We start from the raw sequence: 24,727 nt of genomic DNA, 5'->3' as shown, positions 1-24,727 counted from the left end.
CTTCTTCATTTTTATCACCTTGGCCGAAAACCACCATTAGAGAGCTCTTCATTTTTTCTTCAAACTAGCTTGAGTTCCCATGCAAATACCCCACAAAACCCATAATCCCCAATATTAAAAATTATCCTAGACCCTTGCTAAGGTGTTTGGCAGCCAAGAAAGTGGGAGAAAGTGAAGATTAGGTAAAGTCATAATTGGCTTTAGTTGAGGTTAGTGCAAATACTCACCTCCCTCTCTCTTTAAACTTTGTTAGGAAGTTAAATTGAATGAGAAATTGTTATAAAGTTGAATAAAACACTTATATAGGAGTATGCATGAAATTTGGCAGCCTTAAGGGAGTTATGATTATGATGGTTTTAATTGATTTAAAGTTATCTAGTGATTATGATGGTTTTAATTGATTTAAAGTTATCTAGTGATAGTATTTGAGAAGTATGTGTAGATTAGAAGTTGAATTTTATATGTTATGTATGAGTAGAGAAGTTGAAATTAGGTTTTTGAATAAAAATTGGGGATTTTGTTAAATTGTTGATGAATTGGCATAATTAAGGTCAATTAGTAACCATTTGGCATGGTTTGACCTTAATTTGGGATTGATTGTGGCATTGAATATTGAATTGGGTGAGCTGCCCTATGAGCTGGAAATTTTGGACTTGAGTCCAATGAGTTTGGGCAGTCATAAGTTGACTTGTATAGCTTCAATTGGTATAAGGTCAATTGGAGGTGAAACTAGGGACATAATGCCACATTTTTCATGAAGAGACCCTGCCCAGAAAACTAACCAAAAGTGACCTAAATTTGGCTTGAATCCGGGTAACCAAAATCTGGACCTGGAAAAATGACTATATGACCAGTATTTGTTCAAATGGCCATAACTTTGTGTAGAGAGGTCCAAATGACCTGATTCTTGAACCCATGGAAATCTTAGATATAGTAGAACAACTTTTATGAAGAATAGAAACCCAAATTCTGACCATAACCATCTCAAATTGTTGACCAAAATTGACTCATCAAAACTGCTATAACCAAAAATTGCCTAGAAATTCTGGACATGGACCATTCCGGCCAGTTATGGTAAAAATGTCATAACTTGAGCTACAAACCTCCAAATGAAGTGATTCAAAAAGCAAATTAAATTAGAGACATTAAGGAACAACTTTGGTGAAGAAAGTTTAGCCAAATTCCCACTGTAGAATGGTCTAATGGAACGATAAATATAGGTAATGAAATCTGAAATTTTGGAATTACTTATAATAAGCCTTGAATTGCAATTGGCAACTATTGCCAATAAGTTTATAACTCAATGTGATATGACCATGTATTTAGAATTTGTATATCTATTATTTATGAAAAAGTCAAAATTATGAATGAATAGTGATGTGAATAGTAACCACCATAACATCAAATCCAAGGAACCAAAACTTGACTTTGTTAATATGCCCTAGTATGCCTAGTATAATTGGTTTGGATAGGTTGGCATGCCAATAGGGTTTCGATTGTAGTACTGCCTATGGCTTCATGCCATTTCGTGATTTATGGTCTTCATGGCCATTTTGTGATATTATGGCTTTTAGCCATTTTTTATACTTGACATACTCGGCTTTATGCCCGATTGTTATTATTGCTTGTTAGCCATTCTGTTGCACACTTGGCAGACACTATATGACTGATGGTGTGACGGCCTGAAGTACTTCATACCCAGTGCTAGTTTACTGTTTATCCAGTCCAGTCAATTTGTATAGATCACTTGGGCAATTAAAATAAATCTTAAAAATTTATAACTAAACAATGAACATAAAAATCCCTAAATTAAGGATATTGTAAATAATTACCAAAAATTCAATCTGCATGAAATAATAGCATAATTTCTGTATATTTAATTATTTAGTTTATTTTTATATTATATTGGCATCACTAAGCTTTATGCTTAGCGCGTCGCTTTTTGCCACGAGTAGGTACTGGAGACCAGGAGCGAGAGCCCAGTAAACCCTAAACTAAGATCACTGTGAGAGTCCAGATCTGCATTTGTGTCTGGTGTCAGCTCATCCGTGCAGTGTATCAGATATTTTGTATTTTGTATTAGACGTTAATTTTTCCCATGTAAACTATAAACTCATGTAATTATTATAAATTATGTAAGTTAATGAAATTGAGTATTTCTTTATGAATGTGAGCATTTATTTATTTATGCATGGAATGGAGAAAAATTTAAGTTTGAGATAAAGAGATGAGATTTGAGATTGAGAAAAGTTTCATACATTTAAAATTATTGTTGAGATTTTTTACAGGTGGAAATCATCAAAATTATGAATAATTCAAGGGAAACTCTATCAGTTTCTCCGGTTAATAAATTGACCCTAAATTAATAAAATAAAATGTAATTACTAAGAAATGAAATAAGATAGGTTAAGGCGCTCAGGCACAGAGTGTGACATGCATCGCTCGGCTATACTGTCCACGAGAAAAGGGTGTCATAATTTTTCTTAGGCGTGTGTGCACCATTCCATTACAATGAAATTGTGAGTTCTTAGAGCAAGTATATGTGCATGAATGTAATTTTTTATTGCCTCACTAGTCCTAAAACAAGTCTTTTAAACTTATCAAGGCGAAATCCTAGTTTACACTTGATTGTGAGATGATTTAGGCATTATTTGAACTTAGCCTCATTAAGCCTTAGCCACCCTTAGTTAAAACACATCCCTTGTACCCAACTTGAGCCCATATTTTTACCTATATGATTTTCCTTGTTTACCCACGTTATTTATCTTGTCCTTAGCCTAAACACTTAGCTTTCCCTTATGAGAGAGGTTGTCTGTTAAAGTGAGAGGCACACTACATAAAAAAATGGGGAAAAGAGAAAACATGGATGAAGAAATAAAATAGAGGTGCTAGTATATGAAAATAAATTATAAAAGAATTAATCCACCCAAGTGTTCAAAGAATGAGTTTGGGGGGGAAAACTAAAGAGGGAAAAGTACATCAAATTCAAAAATTATAAATAAAGTCTCTATTCAATTATCAAGAAGTATGCTAATGAAGGCATGGAAGTATGGATTTAAGGGCATTAAAGTATTGAATTTTAAAATTTATTCTAGGGTTACATGCACCATACCAAATGAGTTATGTGCCTAACCAATTTCTAATGCCCAAAAGCATACCAAAACACATTTTAGCATGCATTAAATGTTCATTTGCCATCAAGAATTGAATTATAGAAATTAAATTCATTAAACCCTAACTAAAAGAGAGATTATTGATTTCTAACCTCCAAGGTGCAGAATCAATCAATCTTACTCCCTTAGGGTGGTCCTAGGACTCCAAATGTTGTCCCTCTAGCTTGTCCACCACAAGCTCACCAAGGTCCACCAATGGCAACCCTTAAGCTCTCTTTTGAAGATTAACAACCACTAATACTTTAGGGTTTACACTTTAGTGAAGGTATATAGATGTGGGTGCACTAGAAACTCTTTCTAGTAAAATTAATTCAAAGGTAATCAAGACTTTCCTTTTGAATTAATGAAAAGAAAATGAGAAGAGGGAGAGCACCATTCTTGCCATCCAAAATGGAAGAGGAGGAAGAAGATACAATTTCTTCTTCTTTCTTCATTTATATACTTAAGATTTACTTACTTGCTTGCTGCATGTCATGCTAGGATTGAATCTTACTTTTGGAAGACTTAATCATATTAAGCCACTTGTCAAAGTTAGATTTAATCTTCAATTTATCATCTTTCATGAATGAAAGACAAATGGCAAGCTAGTATGGTGCCATGTGTCACCATCTCATGGTGCCACATGTCACCATGTGAAAAGACTAATTTGCCCTCATGTATATCCTTGAGTTCTCAACTCAAAATTATAATTTCTCTTTTTCAAATTAATTTATATCATATATAAATTAATTAATTAATTAATCTCCATTAATTAATCTTACAATTAAATTCATATTTAAACCTTTTAAACATAAATTTAATTTATATTATACATCCAATAACCTAGATTTGGTTTCAAGTCATGCTAGGGACTTTGCAATCTTATTGCAAAACAAACCTATTTAATTAATTAATACTCTTTAACTAATCAATTAAATCATAATACACTTGGTGAATTGCTTGTGTAGATGTGTGACTTACTAGGCTCATTACTAATTAGCAATGAGAAATGATATTAACTCTTAATATCATTAGAACTCTTTCTTACCATAAATAATTTCTCTAAATCATTATAGGTATCTGATAGACCATGGTTGACACCTAGCATAGCATGCCATGGCCACCCAATCAGTAATAAGGAATAACTTAAATAAACCTTTTAATCATATGTTACCATGCACTAAAATCTCTCCGTTACAAAATCCCAATTATAGCTGGAGTCATGGTTAATGTTAAACTCCATATGCTATGAATATTATATTCTCTTTTAGTTCTAATTCTTGATTAATTATATTCTCTTTTAGTTCTAATTCTTGATTAATCAGACTTTCTTATCAGAAATTCTTTTCCGACTAAATCCATCTCTCCTGGCCAGGAACTTGAATCATTAGGAACAATTAAATGAACATAGGATTTTATCCCTATTTACTTAGGGTAACGGATCCCATCTTGATCAATACCTATCTCCATAAATAACTAGTAGGAGCCAACACATGCTCATATACCCACACACAGTATGAGTATGAAAATGGTATCAAACTCAAAGCACCTATGTATAAGATAACTGTGTTATCTCTGGTCTAAAGATTATATGCACTGATATGATATATGACAATGCATTGACAAGAGTAAACTCCACATGATTGTCATAAGTGTCACTGGTTTGGCCTACTTATCATATATAAGCGCCTATCATGTTTGTTATGTGGCATGAGACTTACCACTCTAACTTATTAATATCTCATTTTAATACTTTAGGAACAAACATGATTACAATCTTTCTTGATAAGTCATGTCCTTTGTGAAGTATCCTCGATTGTGAATTAATTTATGACAATTTGTACTAGAAACACTATCACTCATATTCTTAACAACTTAAAAACAGAATTTCTAACAAAATATCAATGGGCCTTTTCAATTACACCTAAATATATTATGTAAACAGAAAAGTGTAATTGCCTTTTATAAATAAAAATATGTACAAGATACATACAAAATGATATGCTCTAGGGTATGCTACTAACAATCTCCCACTAACACTAGAGCCATTCATTACAGTATCTTAGACCCATCTTCTCAAGATGTCAGTCTAACTGAGCTTGTGACATGGCCTTCGTGAATGGATCAGCTGGATTTTTGGCTGATGCTATTTTCTGCATGGCTACATCACCTGGCCCAACAATCTCTCTTATAATGTGGTAGCGCCTTTCTATGTGTTAGGATTTCGAGTGAGACCGCGGTTCCTTAGCCTGAATGATCGCTCCATTATTGTCACAGTAGAGAGGAACTGTTGACTCAATGGAAGGAACTTCTGCAAGTTCTATCACGAACTTCTTTATCCAAACAGCCTTTTTTGCAGCACCTGATACAGCAATATAATTGGCCTCTATAGTGGATTCAGCAGTTGTACTCTGTTTGGAACTCTTCTAACTAACTGCACCTCCATTACAAATGAACACAAAGCTAGAAATAGACTTTCTATCATCAATATCTGATTAAAAATCAAAATTAGTATAACCATCCAATTGTAAGTCACCACCACTATAGATCAAGAATAAATCTTTAGTTCTTTTTAAGTACTAAAGGATATTCTTGACAGCTATCTAATGTTCCAAACCTGGATTGGATTGGAGCTTACTAGTTAAACTAACAGCATATGCGATATCCGGCCTAGTACACAACATTACATATATTAAACTTCCAATAGCCAAAGCATATAGAATCCTAGCCATTTTTTCTCTTTCTTCAGGTGTCTTTGGAGACATCTCCTTAGAAAGATGGATACCATGTCTTTCTGGTAACAATCTTCTCTTGGAATCAAGCATGTTAAACCTTTTCAACACCTTTTCCAAGTATAGACTTTGAGATAAACCAATTATTCTTTTTGCTCTATCTCTATAGATGCGAATTCTAATAATATAGGTTACTTCCTCTAAGTCTTTCATGGAGAATGTATTTGGCAACCATACTTTGACAGTTGTTAACATACCTATGTCATTGCCTATTAATAAAATATCATCTACATATAAGACAAGGAAAGTGACAGCACTCTCACTAACCTTCTCATAGACACAGGGCTCATCCACATTTTTTACAAAACCAAATGATTTAATGGATTCATCAAAATGGATGTTCCAACTTCTCGAAGCTTGTTTTAACCCACAAATAGATTGTTTTAGCTTGCATACTTTGGAACGATCTTGGGATTCAAAACCCCTAGGTTGTTCCATGAAAATCTTTTCCTCAATGTTTCCATTGAGAAAAGTCATTTTGACATCCATCTGCCAAATTTCATAATCATAGTATACAGCTATTGCTAACAAAATCCTAATGGATTTAAGCATGGCAACAGGCGAGAAAGTCTCCGCATAGTCGATTCCTTGCCTTTAGCGAAACCCTTTTGCAACCAACCTTACTTTATGGGTCTCTACCTTTCCATCAGAACCAATTATCCGCTTGAAAACCATTTTATTACCTATAGGTACAATACCTTCAGGTGGGTCAACAAGATCCCAAACTTGGTTCTTAAACATGGAATCCATTTCGGATTTCATAGCTTCAATCCATTTAGATGAGTCTATATCTGATATAGCTTTTTCATAGCTTAAAGGATCTTCTCCATGATCTGTTTCCTCATGAGCAAACAACTCTTGTTTATCTTCATGAAGAAAGCCATATCTCTCTGGTGGGTGAGATATTCTGGTTGATCTGTGAGGAATTATTGTAAATGTTTCATCAATAGGCATAGGTTGACTAGATGGATCTATATCCATCTGATTTATTGGTTGGTCAGAATTCTCTAATTCTAACTCTATTTGCCTTCCTTTACCACCTTCTTAAATAAACTATTGTTTAAGAAATATGGCATCTTTGCTTACTACAACCTTTTGTGATGTAGGCAAATAAAAATAATATCGAAAACTTTCTTTTGGATATCCAACAAATTGACCCTTTTCTGATTTGGTTTCCAATTTATCAGTCTTCAGCTTTTTAATATAAGCTAGACAACCCCAAATCTTAACATGTTTAAGACTTGTTTTTCTTCCATGCCATATCTCATAAGGTGTGGAAGAGACCGATTTAGATAGAATCCTAATCAGAATATGCAAAGCCGATTCTAATGCAAATCCCCAAAAGGAGATTGGCATGTCAGTATAGCTCATTATGCTACGTACCATATCTAATAGGGTACCATTCCTCCTTTCAGATACACCATTTAATTGTGGCATTCTTGGAGGAGTCAGCTGTTAAATAATGCCATGCTCTTTCAAGTATTCATCAAATTCAATACTTAAGTATTCACCTCCAGGATCTGATCGAAGAGTTTTAATGCTTTTTCCCGTTTGATCTTCCACTTCAGATTTAAATTTTTTGAACTTTTCAAAGGATTCATGTTTGTATTTCATCAAATACAAATACCCAAACCTTGATTTGTCATCAGTAAAGGTAATAAAGTAATGAAAATTGTCTCTAGCCATTTCCTTAAATGGACCACATACATCATTATGTATTAGTTTCAAAATATTTTCAGCTCTTAATCCTTGTCCAACAAAAGGTGATCTAGTCATTTTTCCTTGAAGGTAGGATTCACAAGTTGGAGTAGGTTGAAAACCCAATGAAGATAAAATCTCCATTTTCTCTAGCTTTGTAATCCTATCTTCTATAATGTGACTTAATCTTAAGTGCCAAAGATGTTTTGGACTAGAATTGATTTTCATTATGGCATTACTGAAGGAACGGAAGCGTGAAAAACACAAGATTATACCATTGAATTCAAAAATTTTCACCTAGGGTCACATGCACCATGCAAGATTTATTTTTATCTATTTGATTTCAATGATAAACAACATATTAAAACTCTTTTAATATGTTTTTGGATCTGTATTTGCCATTTAAGATTTTAAAATTAATCAGATTAATTTTAGAACCCTAGATTAAATCAAGAACGATTACACTAACCTCTTGATGTCTTTGCAGCGTGTCTGCGCCTTTGAGATTCGTCTTGAGGACACGGATGTTGTCCCTCTAGCTTGTCCACACCAAGAACACCTATGGCAGCCCTTGAACAGCTTCTAAAGCATTTTCTATTAATTAGAAATTCAAGTTACGCCTTTTAAGAGATTAGAGATGCAAAGCAGACACTAGAAACAATTTCTAGTGTTCTTAATTCAAGAGATTGATGGCTAATCTCTTTGAATTGATGAGAGATGAAGAGAAATAGCTGGAGAGGCTCAAAGTGGCGTGACATATGAGAGGAGAGGCTGCTGGTTGTGTTTTCTTTTCATAACCCCACTTAAATAGCTAGGTTAACACATTAAACCCTAGCCACATGTCACCTTTTGATTAGCTCTAGGTTTAAGTGACCCAATCACATTGTGCCAAGTGTCAAACCTATATTTAATCTTGATTTTAATCATCTTACATGATTAAAAATATTTGGCAAGCTTATGTGTTATGCCATGTGTCACCATCTCATGGTGCCACGTGTCACACTGCAAAATGACCAAAATGCCCCTGTGTCTTAATTTTGAGTTCTTAACCCAAAATAATTATTTTCTTCTTCTAATTAATTTATATCAAATATAAATTAATTAATTAATCTCTATTAATTAATTTCTCATCAATTAAATTCATATTTAAACACTTTAAATATAAATTTAATTTATACTACACATCCAATAATCTAGATTTGGTTTCAAGTCATGCTAGGACTTTGCAATTTTATTGCAAACCAAATCTATTTAATTAATCAATTAAACTCTTTAATTAATTAATTAAATCATATTTAAATAGGTGATAACTTGTGTATGTGTGTGACTTACTAGGCTCATCACTAATTGGCAATGAGAAATGATATCAACTCTTAATATCATCAGAACTCTTTCTTACCATAAATGATTTCTCTAAATCATTTTATGAACCTCATAGACCATGGTTAACACCTAGCATAGCATGCCATGGCCACCCAATTAGTAATAAGATTTACCTTAAATGAACCTATAATCATATGTTACCATGCACTAGAATCTCTCACATTACAAAATCCCAACTCAAGTTGAGTCATGGTTTATGTCAAACTCCATTTGCTATGAATATTATGTTCTCTTTTAATTCCAGTTCTTGATTAAAAGATTTTTCTCATCGAAACTCTTTTACGAATAAATCTATCTGTCTGGCAGAACTTGAAACATCAAGAACAATTAAATGAACATAGGATTTTATCTCTATTTACTTAGAGGAACAGATTCCATCTTGATCAACACCTACCTCCATATATAACTAGCAGAGCCAACACATGCCCATATACCCATACATAGTACAAGTATGAAAGCGATATCAAACTCAAACTACCTATATACAAGATAAGCTGTGCTATCTCGTGTCTAAAGATTATATGCATCGATATGATTTATGACAAAACATTGACAAGAGTAAACTCCATGTGCTTGTCATAAGTGTCACTGGTTCGACCTACTTATCATGTATAAGTGCCTATCATGTTTGTTATATGGCATGAGACTCACCATTCCATCTTATTTATATCTCATATAAATAACTTGGGAACAAACATGAATACAATCTTTACGGATAAGTCATGTTCTTATTATGAAGTATCCTCGATTGTGAACCTATTTATGATACTTTGTGCTAGAAATATTGTCACTCATATTCTTAACAACTTAAGAATAATATTTCTAACAAAATATCAATGGACCTTTTCTATTACACATAAATATATTATGTAAACGGAAAAGTGGAAATGCCTTTTATTAATAAAATTATGTACAAGATACATACTAAATGATATGCTCTAGGGCATACTACTAACAATCTCCCACTAGCACTAGAGCCATTCATTACAATACCTTAGACCCATCTTCTCAAGATGTCAGTCTAACTGAGCTTGTGACAAAGGCTTAGTGAATGGATCACTGAATTTTTCAGTGATGTTATTTTCTGCATGGCTATATCGCCTTTGCCCAACTATATGTCGATAATGTGGTAGTGCCTTTCTATGTGTTTGGATTTTGGTGAGACCTTAGTTCCTTAGCTCAGTATGATCGCTCCATTATTGTCACGATGTAGTGGAACGCTGACTCAATGGAAGGAACTACTGTAAGTTCTATCACGAACTTCTTTATCCAACAGACTTCTTTGCGAGATCTAATGCGAGAATATACTCGACCTCGATAGTGGAATCTGCGGTCGTGCTCTGTTTGGAACTCTTCCAACTGACTGCACCTCCATTACAAATGAACACATATCCAGAGGTAGACTTTCTATCATCGATATCTGATTGGAAATCAGAATCAGTATAACCATCCAATTGCAAGTCTCCACCTCCATAAATCAAGAATAAATCATTAGTTCTTCTCAAGTACTTAAGGATATTCTTGACAGCTATCCAGTGTTCCAAACCTGGATTGGATTGATACTTGCTAGTCAAACTAATAGCATATGCGATATCCGGCCTAGTACACAACATTGCATACATTAAACTTCCAATAGCCGAAGCATATGGAATCCTGGCCATCTTATCTCTTTCTTCAGGTGTCTTTGGAGACATCTCTTTAGAAAGGTGGATACCATGTCTCACTGGTAACAATCCTCTCTTGGAATCAAGCATGTTAAACCTCTTTAACACCTTTTCCAAGTATAGACTTTGGGATAAACCAATTATTCTTTTCGCTCTATCTCTATAAACGCGAATCCCAAGAATATAGGTTGCCTTCCCTAAGTCTTTCATGGAGAATGTATTTGACAACCATACCTTTATAGTCGTCAACATACCTGTATCATTACCCATCAACAGTATGTCATCCACATATAAGACAAGGAAAGTGATAGCACTGTCACTAACCTTCTTATATACACATAGCTCATCCTCATTTTTGATAAAACCAAAAGATTTAATGGCTTCATCAAAACGGATGTTCCAACTCCTCGAAGCTTGTTTCAACCCATAAATGGATCGCTTTAGCTTGCATACCTTGGAACCATCTTGGGATTCAAATCCCCTAGGTTGCTCCATGAAAATGTTTTCTTCAATGTATCCATTGAGAAAAGCTGTTTTGACATCCATCTGCCAAATCTCATAATCATAGTATGCAGCTATTGCTAATAAAATCCTAATTGATTTAAGCATGGCAACAAAGTAGAAAGTCTCCTCATAGTCTATTCCTTGCCTTTGGCGAAACCCTTTCGCTACTAGCCTTGCCTTATAGGTCTCTACCTTTCCATCGTAACCAATTTTCTTCTTGAAAACCCATTTGTTCCCTATAGGTACAATACCTTTAGGTGGGTCAACAAGATCCCAAACTTGATTCTTATACATGGAATCAATCTCGGATTTCATAGCATCAATCCATTTTGAAGAGTCTATATCGATATAGCTTCTTCATAGGTAAGTGGATCATCTCCATGATCTACTTCTTCATGAGTAGACAACTCTTGTTCTTCTTCATGAAGAAAACCATATCTCACCGTGGGTGAGATACCCTGGTTGTTCTACGAGGAACAGTGTAGATGTTTCATCAATGGGTATAGGTTGACTAGATGGATCTATATCCATCGATCATTGGTTGGTTAGAATTCTCCAATTCTAACTCTATTTGCCTTCCTTTGCCTCCTTCTTGAACAAAGTTGTTCAAGAATGTGGCATCTCTACTTATCACAACCTTTTGTGAAGTAGGCAAATAAAAATAATATCCAAAACTATCTTTTGGATATCCAACAAATCGACCTTTTACGATCTGGTCTCCAATTTATCGGTGTTGACTTTTGATATAATTTGGACAACCCCAAATCTTAACATGCTTAAGACTTGGTTTTCTTCCATGCCATATCTCATAAGGTGTGGAAGAAAGCGATTTTGATGGAATCCTATTCAGAATATATAAAGTCGATTCTAATGCAAATCCCCAAAGGAGATTGGCATATCGGTATAGCTCATCATACTACGTACCATATCCAATAGGGTACGATTTCTCCTTCGGATACACCATTCGGTTGTGGCGTTCTGGAGGAGTCGGTGAGAAACAATGCCATGCTCTCTCAAGTATTCATCAAATTCAAGACTCAAATATTCACCTCCACGATCGATCGAAGAGCTTTAATATTTTTCTGTTTGATTTTCTACTTCAGATTTAAATTCTTTGAACTTTTCAAAGGATTCATGTTTGTATTTCATCAAATACAAATACCCAAACCTTGATTTATCATCAGTAAAGGTAATAAAATAATGAAAGCCCCTTCTAGCCATTTCTTTAAACGGACCACATACATCACTATGTATTAGTTCCAAAATATTTTTAGCTCTTAGCCCTTGTCCAACAAAGGGTAATCTAGTCATTTTGCCTTGAAGGCAAGATTCACAAGTTGGAGTAGGCTCAGAGCCCAATGAGGATAAAATCCCCATTTTCTCCAATTTTGTAATCCTATCTTCTGCAACATGACATAACCTTAAGTGCCAAATATATTTTGAACTTGAGTTGGTTTTCACCATGGCATTGCTTTCATTTAGATTGCTACACTGCCGCCGGTGGAAACACTTTCATCGGCAATGGAAACACTTTCTGTTGGCAGTGGAAACACTTTCCTTTGCCTCCATACGCTTTAGTCGTACTTGTATGAGTAGCTATTTTCGTGGAAGGACCAGGACTCTGAGATTTCTTTTTCTTATTGCCTGTCTTCTTGTTGGACTTTCCAGTAAGAAGATGCAACCAAAGCTACCTCTTTTTCTTTATTGCACAGCATATTCTTTTGGGCAATAACCAGATGTTGAGTAATTCAGCTAAGGTGCATTCTGTTTAGTCATATGGAAATTTGTCACAAAATTCCCAAAAGACTCAGGAAGGATCAAGGATCAAATCCGTTTGTAGTTGGAAATCCATGTTGAAGTCAAGATGTTCCAACTGCTCAATCACCGAATCATCTTGTGGACATGATCCCCAACATTCTGTCCCTCGGACATCCTCATACGGAATAGCTGTCTAGATATCTCATACCTAGCATTCTGCTGTGCTCACCATACAACTCTTGTAGGTGAAGGAGGATCTCACTCGCACTGCATGTTCTCATGTTGCTTCAGAACTCATTACTCATAGAAGCAAGCATGTAACACTTAGCTCTCATATCATGCTCCTTCCACTTGTCCAAAGTATCATGTTCCTCTTGTGTGGCCTCTGGAGGTAAGGGACCAGGAACATTTGAATCTAGAACATATCCTATATGTTCAAGGTTCAAGACAAGTTTCAAATTTCTTAGCCAATCGCATGATTAGGTCTGTCAACCTATTGCGATCAAGTATGCTTGCAAGGATATTGGATGGTGGTGGTTGTCTGTGCTCATTATTATCGGAAAATTAATTGCGAAATAACCAGATTAATTAGTAAATGTATCATGTAATTAACCAAATATGATTATGGTCTTTTAATCAAATTGGTCCTCCCACTAACTTAGCGAATCCTACACTTCCAAAGTAGAAAACGGAAATCCTAGTTGGATGGATTTCTAGTGGGTGATTGAATTCTTATAATTCTATTGATCAACCAAACGTACATCCATTATTGGAATTACAATAAACTATAAGTGAGCAACTCCTTGCCCATCACATCTCATGTGAGGTTCAATCCTTTTGCTAGCCCCTAATGCTCAAAATCTCAGGTACATCCAATTTTGACTTATCTTGCATTAGTTAAGTTGATCCCATTGAGCCAGTAATTATGCAAATAATTTTAATGTCCTCAGGTACATCCAATATTGGCCACCAAACCATTTACATATTTACAACATCTCATGCTTAACAATTATTCTTAAGAAAATCTCTTAAATTAATTGCATCTCATGCAACTATTTAAAATTTCTTAAAATAATTGCCCCAATGGAGGGCTTATGTTATAATTACTTTAATTATAGCATTTCCAACTTAATCATTTGTTTGGAAGATTTTATGGTCATTCTATTTACTATTAAGGTCTCACTTTGCACATTATCCATTTAGCATGCATATATCATATAATTGCATACATTCCCATACATCTCATGCATTCATGGATAAGCAGTAAATATGGTATGATCATGGACTTTCTAAGGGATTCAATCGAGCCACCAAGAATTGAATCAGGGCATTCCTAGGTGCATTTCATTCATTCATTTTACAAGAGTTGCTGAAGGAGTACATAATCAACACTTGATATTGAATTCTCCCACTGGTCCCACCAATGCTCTTGACCTCCTTGAACTTCTTGCAATCCAATATTACATAGTAATCCTTGGCATACCAAGGCGAATTTACAAGAACTTAAATAAATGAAATTACAACCCAAAAATATTACAAACTTAATAATATATGCCCAAAATAAATTAAAATAAATTAATTAATTTACAATCCCAAAGAAACATAAAAGAAATAAATCCAATCACATTGGTCTTTTATAGTCCATGATCATCCATCATGCATATCACTATTTAACAATTAAATAAAACATACATACTTAAATTAAATTGAATATCTCATATTCAACTTAAAAATCAGATTTGAATATGATTCAAATAAATTTAAAAATTCAGATTTGAATCTCATTCAAACAAATTTAAAAATTCAGATTTGAATCACATTCAAACAACTTCAAAAATTCAGATTTGAATCACATTCAAACATTTTTAAAAATCAGATTTGAATCACATTCAAATATTTTTTAAAAAACAGATCTGAATTTTAATCAATCAAATTTAAAAAATCATATTTAAATATTATTCAAACAACTTTAAAAATTCAGATTTGAATCACATTCAAACAACTTTTAAAATTCAGATTTGAATCACATTCAAACAATTTTTAAAATTCTGATTTGAATCATAATTTAATTGTGTGATTAAAACAACTAATTAAACACTTTAATTAGTCAAAGAATAGGCCTTAGATCATACAACAATTGCAGAATTAAAAGCCAAACCTTGAATCACCCATGGAACCATTGTTGCCGCCACCAATGGTGGCTTCTCCATGTGTGACGCCACATCTCATGATCCAACCAGCAATGAATCTCTTGATCTCATGATCAAACACACAATTAAATTATATAATCAACAATCTAAATGGCAAATATAGTGGCTCTGATACCAATTGAAGGAACGGAAGCGTGAAAAACACAAGATTATACCATTGAATTCAAAAATTTTCACCTAGGGTCACATGCACCATGCAAGATTTATTTTTATCTATTTGATTTCAATGATAAACAACATATTAAAACTCTTTTAATATGTTTTTGGATCTGTATTTGCCATTTAAGATTTTAAAATTAATCAGATTAATTTTAGAACCCTAGATTAAATCAAGAACGATTACACTAACCTCTTGATGTGCTGCAGCGTGTCTGCGCTTTGAGATTTGTCTTCAGGACACCAGATGTTGTCCTCTAGCTTGTCCACACCAAGAACACCTATGGCAGCCCTTGAACAGCTTCTAAAGCATTTTTTATTAATTAGAAATTCAAGTTCTGCATTTTAAGAGATTAGAGATGCAAGCAGACACTAGAAACAATTTCTAGTGTTCTTAATTCAAGAGATTGATGGCTAATCTCTTTGAATTGATGAGAGATGAAGAGAAATAGCTAGAGAGGCTCAAAGTGGCGTGACATATGAGAGGAGAGGCTGCTGGTTGTGTTTTCTTTTCATAACCCCACTTAAATAGCTAGGTTAACACATTAAACCCTAGCCACATGTCACCTTTTGATTAGCTCTAGGTTTAAGTGACCCAATCACATTGTGCCAAGTGTCAAACCTATATTTAATCTTGATTTTAATCATCTTACATGATTAAAAATATTTGGCAAGCTTATGTGTTATGCCATGTGTCACCATCTCATGGTGCCACGTGTCACACTGCAAAATGACCAAAATGCCCTGTGTCTTAATTTTGAGTTCTTAACCCAAAATAATTATTTTCTTCTTCTAATTAATTTATATCAAATATAAATTAATTAATTAATCTCTATTAATTAATTTCTCATCAATTAAATTCATATTTAAACACTTTAAATATAAATTTAATTTATACTACACATCCAATAATCTAGATTTGGTTTCAAGTCATGCTAGGGACTTTGCAATTTTATTGCAAACCAAATCTATTTAATTAATCAATTAAACTCTTTAATTAATTAATTAAATCATATTTAAATAGGTGATAACTTGTGTATGTGTGTGACTTACTAGGCTCATCACTAATTGGCAATGAGAAATGATATCAACTCTTAATATCATCAGAACTCTTTCTTACCATAAATGATTTCTCTAAATCATTTTATGAACCTCATAGACCATGGTTAACACCTAGCATAGCATGCCATGGCCACCCAATTAGTAATAAGATTTACCTTAAATGAACCTATAATCATATGTTACCATGCACTAGAATCTCTCTGTTACAAAATCCCAACTCAAGCTCGAGTCATGGTTTATGTCAAACTCCATTTGCTATGAATATTATGTTCTCTTTTAATTCCAGTTCTTGATTAAAAGATTTTTCTCATCAGAAACTCTTTTCTGAATAAATCTATCTGTCCTGGCCAGGAACTTGAAACATCAAGAACAATTAAATGAACATAGGATTTTATCTCTATTTACTTAGAGGAACAGATTCCATCTTGATCAACACCTACCTCCATATATAACTAGCAGGAGCCAACACATGCCCATATACCCATACATAGTACAAGTATGAAAGCAGTATCAAACTCAAACTACCTATATACAAGATAACTGTGCTATCTCATGTCTAAAGATTATATGCACTGATATGATTTATGACAAAACATTGACAAGAGTAAACTCCATGTGCTTGTCATAAGTGTCACTGGTTCGGCCTACTTATCATGTATAAGTGCCTATCATGTTTGTTATATGGCATGAGACTCACCATTCTATCTTATTTATATCTCATATAAATAACTTGGGAACAAACATGAATACAATCTTTCTGGATAAGTCATGTCCTTATTATGAAGTATCCTCGATTGTGAACCTATTTATGATACTTTGTGCTAGAAATATTGTCACTCATATTCTTAACAACTTAAGAATAATATTTCTAACAAAATATCAATGGACCTTTTCTATTACACATAAATATATTATGTAAACGGAAAAGTGGAAATGCCTTTTATTAATAAAATTATGTACAAGATACATACTAAATGATATGCTCTAGGGCATACTACTAACAATTACATTCATTTAGATTGCTTGCATTCAATTTGTATTTATCATTATTATCCAAATAATAAAGTCCATAATGCATATAACCCAAGCCAACATATTCATTTCCAAAATAAATATTACAAACATCATTCGTGAACTGAAATTTATAACCATTTCTAGTCAAACTAAAAATAGAAATGATGTTCTTAAAAGCATCAGGTACATATAAAATGTTATTTAAATACAAAACATATCCATATATGTACAAAGATTTAGATCCTATGGCTAAAGCTTCAACAGTTGAGCCATTACCAATCCAGAGTCTAACATCTCGTGTTTGCAGGTGAAGGAGCGGAAGCATGGTAATTTGTTCATTGGAGCATTGAATTTCAAAATTTTTCTTCTAGGATTTCATGCATCATGCCACATCTCTTATGTGCCTAATTAATTTCAATGCTCAATTGCATATGAAAACACTTTTATTATGTATTAGGATCTTCATTTGCCATTTAAGATTGTGAATTAACAAATTAATTCAATTAAACCCTAGTTTAAAAGAGGAGTTTGGGTACTAACCTCTTTGATGCACTATGGATGCAATTGGCACCTTTAGTAAGCACCTAGGACCCCAAGTGTTGTCCCTCTAGCTTGTCCACATCAAGATCACCAATGGGCAGCCCCCAACTTTGCTTCTCAAGCCTTGCCAACCAATTATAATTTGGGGTTTTGCTTCTAGAGAGGTTGTATGGGTGTATAAGACACTAGAAACAATTTCTAGCAATTTTAATTCAAAGGGAATGGAGTGATTCTCTTTGAATTGTTGAGAAATTGAGAGGAGAGGAAGAGAGCAATGTGCCGCCACACTTGAGAGGCAAGAGAGAGTTGTCTGCTTCTTCTTTTCTTTTCCCTTTTATAATTAGGTCAAGTAATCACTTAAACCCTTTGCCACATGTCACCACCACATTGCATCTTATTTTTAATTGACTTAATCACATTAAGCCAGTGTCAAAGTTAGACTTAATCTTGACTTTGATCACCTTGTATGATAGGAAGATAAATGAAAAACTTATATGATGCCATGTGTCACCATCTCATGGTGCCACATGTCACCATGTGAAATGATCAAATTACCCTTATGTTGTAATTTTGAGTTCTCAATCCAAAATCATTATTTTTCCTCTTCTAATCAATTTATATCAAATATAAATTAACTAATTAATCTCTATTAATTAATTTCTCACAATTAAATTTATATTTAAACACTTTAAATATAAATTTAAATTATATTATACATCCAATAACCTAGATTTGATTTCAAGCTATGCTAGGGACTTTGCAATCTCATTGCAAACTAAACCTATTTAATTAATCAATTAAACTCTTTAATTAATTAATTAAATCACATTTTACTTGGTGATTAACTTGTGTATGTGTGTGACTCACTAGGCTCATCATTAATTGGCAATGAGATATGATATTAACCCTTAATATCATCAGAACTCTTTCTTACCATAAATGATTTCTCTAAATCATTTTAGGCATCTCATAGACCATGGTTGACACCTAGCATAGCGTGCCATGGCCACCCAATCAGTAACAAGGAATACCTTAAATGAACCTATAATTATATGTTACCATGCACTAGAATCTCTCTGTTACAAAATCCCAATTTGAGCTGGAGTCATGGTTAATGTCAAACCCCATTTGCTATGAACATTATGTTCTCTTTTAATTCCAGTTCTTGATTAATTAGATTTTCTTATCAGAAACTCTTTTCTAACTAAATCTGTCTGTCCTATCCAGGAACTTAAAACATCAAGAATAATTAAATGAACATAGGATTTTATCCTTATTTACTTAGGGTAACAGATTCCATCTTGATCAACACCTATCTCCATACATAACTAGTGGGAGCCAACACATGCCCATATACCCATACATAGTACAAGCATGAAAGCAGTATCAAACTCAAATCACCTATATACAAGATAATTGTGTTATCTCAGGTCTAAAGATTATATGCATTGATATGATATATGACAATGCATTGATAAGAGTAAACTCTATGTGCTTGTCATAAGCGTCACTGGTTCGACCTACGTATCATGTATAAGTACCTATCATGTTTGTTATGTGGCATGAGACTCACCACTCTATCTAATTTATATTTCATATAAATACCTTGAGAACAAACATGATTACAATCTTTCTAGATAAGTCATGTCATTTGTGAAGTATCCTTGATTGTGAACCAATTTATGTTACTTTGTGCTAGAAATACTGTCCCTCATATTCTTAACAACTTAAGAATAGAATTTCTAACAAAGTATCAATGGACCTTTTCTATTACACATAAATATATTATGTAAACGAAAAAGTGAAATTTCCTTTTATTAATAAAATATGTACTAGATACATACAAAATGATATGCTCTAGGGCATACTACTAACAGTAAGTTGCTACTGTTTACCAGTTCCTGCATATCAAAAGCAATGTGAGAACTCACACTAATATCTAAAACCCAAGCTGTCGATGAACTATGAGCATCATCAGAATCTAAATAACAAGATATAGACATACCTTCTGAAGGTTTATCTTTCTTGTCCTTCAAAGATGCAAGATACTCTGGGCATTTCCTTTTCTAGTGCCCATCCTTCTGGTAATGGAAGCACTTTTCTTTGCTACTGTCAGCTTTGGTCTTGCCTTTCTGTTTGGCTATTTTCTTAGAAGGTGCAGGAACTTGAGGTTTCTTTTTCTTATTGCCCTTTTTTTTCTTGGACTTTCCAATAGAAGAAGAAGATGCAACCAAAACTACCTCTTTTCCTATATTGCCTAGCATATTCTTTTAGGCAATAACCAGCATGTTAAGCAAGCCAGCCAAAGTGCATTCTTGCTTAGTCATATGGAAATTTGTCTCAAAATTCCGAAATGACTCTGGTAGGGACTGAAGAATCAAATCCGTCTGCAGTTGTAAATCCATGAGAAAATTAAGATGTTCCAGCTGTTCTATAAGCCGAATCATCTTGTGGACATGATCTCCTACATTCTGTCCCTCTGACATCCTCATTCGGAATAGTTGTCTAGATATCTCATACCTAGCATTCCTACCATGTTTACTATATAACTCTTACAGGTGAAGAAGGATCTCATTTGCACTTTGCAGGTTTTCATGCTGCTTCTATAACTCATTAGTCATAGAAGCTAGCATATAACAACTGGCTCTCATATCATGCTCCTTCCACTTGTTCAAAGTTTCTAATTCCTCTGGAGTGGCCCCTGGAGGTAAAGGACCAGGAATTTTTAAATCTAGAACATATCCAATATGCTCTAAATTCAGGACAAGTTTCAAATTTCTGAGCCAATCCGAAAGATTAGGTCCTGTCAACCTATTATGATTAAGTATGCCCGCAAGGATATTAGATGGTGGTGCTTTTCGTGTGCTCATTTTTATTAGAATATGAACTGCAGAAAATAACAAGATTAATTAGTAAATATATCAAGTAATTAACCAAAATGATTATGGTCTTTTAATCATATTGGTCCTCCTACTAACTTGGCGAATCCTACACATCCAAAGTAGGAAACAGAAATCTTAGTTGGATGGATTTCTAGTGAGTGATAGAATTCTTATAGTCTTATTGATCACCCTCAGGCACATCCCTTATTGGAATCAAAATAAACTATAAGTGAGCAACTCCTTGCCCATCACATCTCATGTAAAGTTCAATCATTTATTTGGTCCCTAATGCTCAAAACCTCAGGCACATCCATTGTTGGTTTATCTTGCATTAGTTAAGTTGATCCCATTGAGCTAGTAAACATGCAAATAACTTTAATGACCTGAGGCACATCCATTATTGGCCACCAAGCATTTACATACTTACAACATCTTATGCTTAACAATTATTCTTAAGAAAGTCTCTTAAACAAATGCATCATTCCCATGTTTTTCATAGCTAACAATGCAAGTGTTTAAAATTTCTTAAAATAATTGCCTCAATGGAGGGCCATGATATAATTACCATAATTATACCATTACCAACTTAATCATTTATTTGGAAGATTTTGTGGTCGGCTTAATTACTATTATGGTCTCACTTTGCACATTATCCAGTTGGCATGCATATATCACATATTTGCATACATTCATACACATCTCATACATACATGTATAAACAAATAATATGGTATGATCATGGACTTTCTAAGGGATTCAATTCTGAGCCACCAAGAATTGAATTAGGGCATTCCTAGGTGTATTTCATTCATTCATTTTACAAGAATTGCTGAAGGAGTACATAATCAACATCTTGATCTTGATCTCCTCCCACTGGTCCCACCAATGCTCTTGACCTCCTTATTCTTCTTGCTATCCAATTACATTGTAACCCTTGGCATACCAAGGTGAATATACAAGAATATGGACTTTAAAGTCCTTAAATAAATGGAATTACATTCTAATTTATCACAACATTTATGATACATGCCACTAAAATAAAATTAATTATTTTACATTCCAAAGAAAAATAAAAGAAATAAATCCAATCACATTGGTCTTTTATTGTCCATGATCATCCATCATGCATATTAAATTTTAACAATTAAATAAAATATACATGTTAAAATTAAATTGAATATCATATATTCAATTAGAATTAAATTTGAATCTTATTCAAATAATCTTTAAATTTAGAAACTTTTTCCAAATTTAATTTTATGAAAACAATTTTCAAAATTATTTGTGAAATTAGAAATCCTAATTAAACTATTTAACTAGGTTTAGGCTTAATTCTAGATCCAAAATTATACAACAATTGCATAAAAAACCCAAAAATAAGCCAAACACGCCCTTATTGCAAAACACGGCTTGTAACCATTACATAGCCAGAAGCGCACCAAAAAAAGGGCCCGTGTAACAATTACATAGCTTGAGGCATGCTTGAACACGGGCTGGGCCGTGTAAACGCTGTTCAACATGGGCTGAGGTGCAAAATGGGACACGGGCTATGTCTTTCAATGACACACCCTTAGGCGCACATTAACACCATCATGTGTCGTGAAAACATGCCCTGGGCTGTGTAAGAACCCAGAACATGGTCTAGGCCGTGTTTATTGAGGCAGAATGACAATTTTTAGGTTTTTTTATCCGAACCAACTTCAAATCAACCCAAACTTCATCCAATCACACAATTAAACCTCAAAATCAATCCTAATGGCAAATATAGTGGCTCGTATGCTAATAAAGGCATGGAAGCATGGATTTAAGGGCATTAGAGCATTGAATTTTAAAATTTATTCTAGGGTTACATGCACCATACCAAATGAGTTATGTGCCTAACCAATTTCTAATGCCCAAAAGCATACCAAAACACATTTTAGCATGCATTAGATGTTCATTTGCCATCAAGAATTGAATTATAGAAATTAAATTCATTAAACCCTAACTAAAAGAGGGATTGTTGATTTCTAACCTCCAAGGCGCAGAATCAATCAATCTTACTCCCTTAGGGTGCTCCTAGGACTCCAAATGTTGTCCCTTTAGCTTGTCCACCACAAGCTCACCAAGGTCCACTAATGGCAACCCTTAAGCTCTCTTCTGAAGATTACCAACCACTAATATTTTAGGGTTTACACTTTAGTAAAGGTATTGGGATGTGGGTGCACTAGAAACACTTTCTAGTTAATTCGAAAGTAATCAAGACTTTCCTTTTGAATTAATGAAAAGAAAATGAGAAGAGGGAGAGCACCATTCTTGCCATCCAAAATGGAAGAGGAGGAAGAAGATACAATTTCTTCTTCTTTCTTCATTTATATACATAAGAAAAAATTTACTTGCTTGCCACATATTATGCTAGGATTGAATCTTACTTTTGAAAGACTTAATCATATTAAGCCACTTGTCAAAGTTAGATTTAATCTTCAATTTATCATCTTTCATGAATGAAAGACAAATGGCAAGCTTGTATAGTGCCATGTGTCACCATCTCATAGTGCCACATATCACCATGTGAAAAGACCAATTTACCCTTATGTATATCCTTGAGTTCTCAACTCAAAATTATTATTTCTCTTCTTCAAATTAATTTATATCATATATAAATTAATTAATTAATTAATCTCCATTAATTAATCTTACAATTAAATTCATATTTAAACATTTTAAATATAAATTTAATTTATATTATACATCCAATAACTTAGATTTGGTTTCAAGTCATGCTAGGGACTTTGCAATCTTATTGCAAACCAAACCTATTTAATTAAATAATTAAACTCCTTAATCAATTAAATCATAATACACTTAGTGAATTGCTTGTGTAGATGTGTGACTTACTAGGCTCATTACTAATTGGCAATGAGAAATGATATTAACTCTTAATATCATTAGAACTCTTTCTTACCATAAATAATTTCTCTAAATCATTATAGTAACTCATAGACCATGGTTGACACCTAGCATAGCATGCCATGGCCACCCAATCAGTAATAAGGAATATCTTAAATAAACCTTTTAATCATATGTTACCATGCACTAAAATCTCTCCGTTACAAAATCCCAATTATAGCTGGAGTTATGGTTAATGTCAAACTTCATATGCTATGAATATTATGTTCTCTTTTAATTCTAATTCTTGATTAATCAGACTTTCTTATCAGAAATTCTTTTCCGACTAAGTCCATCTCTCCTGGCTAGGAACTTGAATCATTAAGAACAATTAAATGAACATAGGACTTTATCCCTATTTACTTATGGTAACGGATCCCATCTTGATCAATACCTATCTCCATATATAACTAGTAGGAGCCAACACATGCCATATACCCACACACAGTATGAGTATGAGAGCAGTATCAAACTCAAACCAAGATAACTGTGTTATCTCAGGTCTAAAGATTATATGCACTGATATGATATATAACAATGCATTAACAAGAGTAAACTCTACATGATTGTCATAAGTGTCACTGGTTCGACCTACTTATCATATATAAACGCCTATCATGTTTGTTATGTGGTATGAGACTTATCACTCCAACTTATTAATATATCATTTTAATGCTTTGGAAAATAAACATGATTACAATCTTTCTTGATAAGTCATGTCCTTTGTGAAGTATCCTCGATTGTGAATCAATTTATACTAGAAACACTGTCACTCAAATTCTTATCAACTTAAGAATATAATTTCTAGAAAGTATCAATTAACCGTTTCAATTACACATAAATAGACTATGTAAACAGAAAAGTGTAATTGCTTTTTATTAATAAAAATATGTACAAGATACATACAAAATGATATGCTCTAGGGCATACTACTAATAATTGCCCACTAGCACTAGAGCCATTCATTATAGTGTCTTAGACCCA

The sequence above is a fragment of the Hevea brasiliensis genome, chromosome 16, assembly GCF_030052815.1.
Source record: "Hevea brasiliensis isolate MT/VB/25A 57/8 chromosome 16, ASM3005281v1, whole genome shotgun sequence".
In the NCBI taxonomy this organism is placed as follows: Eukaryota; Viridiplantae; Streptophyta; class Magnoliopsida; order Malpighiales; family Euphorbiaceae; genus Hevea; species Hevea brasiliensis.
This window is presented reverse-complemented; position numbering follows the sequence as displayed.